The following is a 5,000-nucleotide window of genomic DNA, read 5'->3' on the forward strand; positions in this document are numbered from 1 at the left end:
GAGTAGAAGAGGGGGAAAAAGAAACAGGAATAGAACAGAAATGAAGGGAGAGGGAAATAGCGGTGATGAGAGGAAAAAGTATACTGACAGCGAGATAGATAGATAGGTAGATAGATAGATAAATAGATAGATAGATAGATAGAGAGAGAGAATGAGGGAATCAAGGGGAGTTATTCCGCGCGTGTGTATGTGCGTGTGTGTGTTTGTGTGTTTGTGTGTGTGTGTGTGAGTGTGTGTGTGTGTGTGTGTGTGTGTGTGTGTGTGTGTGTGTGTGTGTGTGTATGTGTGTGTGTGTGTGTGTATGAATGCGTGTGTGTATGTGTGTATGAATGCGTGTGTGTATGTGTATGTGTGTGTGTGTGTGTGTGTGTGTGTGTGTGTGTGTGTGTGTGTGTGTGTGTGTGTGTGTGTGTGTGTGTGTGTGTGTGTGTGTGTGTGTGTGTGTGTGTGTGTGTGTGTGTGTGTGTGTGTGTGTGTGTGTGTGTGTGTGTGTGTGTGTGTGGATGCGTGTGTGTATGTGTGGATGCGTGTGTGTATGTGTGTATAAATGCGTGTGTGTATGTGTGTGTGTGTGTGTGTGTGTGTGTGTGTGTGTGTGTGTGTGTGTGTGTGTGTGTGTGTGTATGTGTGTATGTGTACGTGCGTGTGTATGTATGTGTTTGTGTGTGTTTGTGTCTATATGCTGGTGTGTGTATGTGTGTGTGTGTGTGTGTGTGTGTGTGTGTGTGTGTGTGTGTGTGCGTGTGTGCGCGTGTGTGTGTGTGTGTGTGTGTATGTGTGTGTGTGTGTGTGTGCGTGTGCGATCGTGTGTCAATCCCTGTACGCACGGAATGATAGTGTGTGGTTTCTATAACGTAGTCGTTGGCATTTGTTTTTTGTTCCAACTTGTTCTCCTAATGAGTATTCTATATGAACAGATAAAATATTGAACAATGATTATCTACACTTGAGAGTGTGGGTGCTTAACTTTAAGTCAAGATAGTGCTTCGCTTCTATTTTATTTTTTTCTTGAGACGTATGTTTGACACAGAATCAAATCATGGTATCTACTCTACAACAAATTCGTAAAAGATTCACGTAACTTTTTTTTTTTTTTATCTAGAAATGAACCTCAATGAGTTTACAAAGAGTTCACACTTATATGTGCTGAGATACTTTCGTCTTAGTATATCACATCGTGTTTTCGATAGAAGGGATTGTTGTGATTCTCGGCACCAATGTGTAATATTTCTTTGGACTGATCTGCAGTCGTCATTCTATAAGGAAAAAGTAGATTGTACGTGTGATTCTCAGTGTGATATTAAGTAAATTTGTGATTCTAAGTGGATAGTAGTGAAATTTTTTTTAGTTTGCGTTAGTGCTAGATTACTTCTTCAGTGTGCTCATTTAGATCTTTAATTTTTTTGTCTATAATATAATCCTAAATGTATACCTATGTATGATTCCGAGTGTTTAGGGAGTACTATGATCTAAGGCATAGGACATTCACAATTACAAATACACAGTTAAGTGTATAATATTACTATAAAGGTTGCTGCTTGTTCAGATTTTTGTAGGAATATAACTAAAGGAATACATTGCAAAGTTGAGCATTCTATAAAATCGTCTAAGTATAAACATTGTTTTGTATCTTTTACTGCTTGTCCTTTTATATATTCACTGTGTGTGTTTGTGTGTATTTGTGTGTGTGTGTATTTGTGTGTGTGTGTGTGTGTGTGTGTGTGTGTGTGTGTGTGTGTGTGTGTGTGTGTGTGTGTGTGTGTGTGTGTGTGTGTGTGTGTGTGTGTGTGTGTGTGTGTGTGTGTGTATGTGTGTGTGTGAATGACGGAAAGCAAAGTCATCGCGGACGCGATCGAACGCGGGCGTCGTGGCTTTAAATTTCATCATTATGGGACAAGACGCTGTCCGATTCCGCTGGTAGGCTTTCGGCTACAGCTTCATCAGAAGCTGTAGCGGCGTCTAATCAACGTTTTCTTCGGATAAAATGAAAGAGCATCTTGTACAGGCTCTGCATTTTTTTTAAGTTTAGATTTATCGAATTTTTATTTAATTTTGTTTTTGTGACTCAGGGGTGGTGGTTTTTGAAAGGGTGGAGAGGTCAGAGGGAGGATAATCTTTATAAATTACTTATCAATAAATAGGTGTAGAGAATAAGGTGTATGAGACTATAATGATATTGCACACACACACACACTCATGTAGTCAAGTATCATATGCTCAAGTTAGATGTGTCTCATGCCACATTAGAAGAGGAGGAGGCAGAGGAGGAGAAGGAGGAGGAGGAGAAGGAATAGGAAATGTTGAAGGGGAAAAGAAAGAGGAGATAAAGAAGGAAGAGAAGGAATAAGATGAGGAGGAGAAGGAGGGAAAGGAGGAGGGGAAGGAGGAGAAGAAGTAGGAAATGAAGAAGGAGGAGGAGGAGAAGTAGAAGATGAAGGAGGAGATGAAGAAGGAGGAGTAGAAATAGGAGGAGAGGGAATAGGAAATGGAGAAGGAGGAATAGTAGAAGGAGGAGGAGAATGAGAAGAAAGGAGGAGGAGGAGGAGGAAATCTCAAACGAGAGGAGGAAAAAAAATCAAGTAATGATCTGGAAATGATGGCGAGAAGAATAGAAAGAATTCAAGATGGAGAAAGAAAAGTTTTTGTTGTGTTAGACCTCACCTCTAATGCTGTCTCTGTCACGGAAGTTCGTGTATACATCTGTCTCATGTACTGCTTATCAAGAGGCGTAAGATTCAGATTTTGATTTTGCGACGTAAGCTAACTTGGCTGAATTTCAGATTCGACCCAGCCCTCTCATGCAGCTGAAGGACAGAGTAGGGGGGCCATAGTGTCCCAGCGTGTGCTCCTCCCCCTCCCCCCCTACCTCTACATCTGACTGAAATGTTCTGTCGCTAGACAAAAAGAAACCTTTAGCCATCATAGGATTTACTGAGCTGCTATGACCCTGAGTTGCAAATAACGTTGGAAATCGAAATTTGTTATAAACGTCATTTCATTCAAAAGCGTCGTTTCATTGTTTAGCTCTCCTACGTTGAACCTGTAGCTCAATAACACAAGCAAAAATGATCACAAATCAAAGAATACATTTCCTCCTTGTCTAACGTCGTTCTTTAATAAATACGAGTAATCTTTTTTCGTTGTCCATTTTCATTCTCAGTTCAGCTGACGTTCTAATTTTTTTTTCTACGATGTAATGGCTGCGCTATTTCATGACGTCACAAACATCTTAGTAAGCCGGCTAATCCTATCAACAACTCCTTCGAAGGACTGGCATGATCTACGTTGTTATGGACTTGCTCAGGCAGAGTATTTGGCTTCCTCTATGTTTATGAATGAGGTCTGAAATCCAAATCTGTAAGTCGTTTGTACTCTCTGTCTTCTTGTATGGGTGTGAAACTGAATGTTAACCTGAAGAAGCAACTCAGCACCTTTGGTATGAAGTGCCTGCCGAGCATTATGGGTATCACTGATATGGTTTTGTATAAAGCCATAGACTGATCCATGAGACTCGTTTACGTATGTTTTGTGAACGTCATCTCCGGTTAAATGGACGTGTGTGGACACGCATTCATTCCACTAACAGAGGGATCTCCACAAGAGACAATTACCTTTTGAGGAGAAGGGGACGCCTACAGTACATACGGCCGGAGGAAGTCGACCAGTCCTAACGAGGGTGTTTGGGATGGGAAGGGTGTATGCATGGAGACTTGCCTGGAGAAACTGTGGGGCATGGCGTTAGTGTGAAACTAAAGCAATACGCCCCTTGGCGCATGGTTTCCATTGATGGTGATGATAATGATGAGGCTAGCCAATCAGTATGCTTGAATATAATCGATGGGTACGTGTGATGGGCAAAGGGAGATTTTTTTTCAAACATGGCGTCATCAAAGATGTGCGTGGATAAAATTAATATATCATACAACTGTTTCAGAAATTCTTAGGCTTTCTGTGATCTCATATATCTATCTCAGTTTTTCTTTTCAGAGACCGTTTTTTGAAAACCAGTCGCGAAAGCATGAAATTTGATCAAAATATGATATTTCTAGACGCATAGATTTTCATTGGGAATCAGTAAAGAATCTAAGATATAAGATAAACTCCTTTTCCTGTTAGGAGAGCGATCAGTCCACTTCGTCACTCCCAAGATCGTCTCGGATCTCCTCGGAGATAAAGCAGATTAAGTCAAGGTCCCTAAGGGACACTCTTCACCTCCAGCCATGATACGACTATTGCGCATAAATATCCTGATATACGTAATTCAAAAGACTCAACTTTCTCTGTGAAAAACTGAAGAGTTCCAACTGGTTTTGTCGTGTCTGTAATGGTATGAGAATGTATGATAAAAGGAAACACAAGAAAAGATAACGGAAGGACAGGAAGAGAAAGGTGGATGATAGGAGAATGATAAGAGAATAAGGTGAGGGAGAATCAGAAGTTCGACACGTTTATCCAGTCTCACCTTTCAAGGAAAAGAAACTACAAACCACCCTTAGATGGCGTTCACTGTTGCAGGTTGGCAACTGTTTTGCACCATGCATGCATCCAACAGACAGGTAAACAAGTGGCTAGATATACTCTTTCCTGGCCTTTGATCTCAGTTCATGTGGCGTCGATAAACGGGTCTTATGGGCGATATGATAGTAGGTAGTCAGTTACATCAAGGGACAGATAACAGACACCAACAGGCAAGTGACGATACATTGAGGTGGATGGCTGCTGCCATTAATTAGTTAGCCATCACCGGAGAAGAACCTGAACTAATGTTGCAAGTATTTGAGTAAGTCTTGCGGTAACGATTTAAACGTATTAATATTAGCGTCAATTGTCGCAAATTTATCAACACGTCTTTAGTGACAACACAGAATACATACAGTAAGCGGTAATCAAAGATATCATGGGAAGATGTATCATTAAGCAGGAGACTATCAGCAGTAATGTCAAACAAGTGAGAGAATATTCAAAGCCAACAGTTTCAGTTGACTGAAGGCAATGTCATG

The 5,000-nt window shown here is 40.9% G+C and overlaps 1 protein-coding gene across 8 annotated transcripts in view; it reads right to left on the bottom strand.

Annotated features, from left to right (window-relative positions):
• Window positions 1-5,000, bottom strand: part of LOC143028367 (ras-specific guanine nucleotide-releasing factor 2-like) — a 311,642-nt gene that overhangs the window by 73,138 nt on the left and 233,504 nt on the right. The window lies entirely within an intron of this gene.

This window comes from Oratosquilla oratoria, chromosome 9, assembly GCF_046742065.1.
Source record: "Oratosquilla oratoria isolate Oo_2021 chromosome 9, ASM4674206v1, whole genome shotgun sequence".
Lineage (NCBI taxonomy): Eukaryota > Metazoa > Arthropoda > Malacostraca > Stomatopoda > Squillidae > Oratosquilla > Oratosquilla oratoria.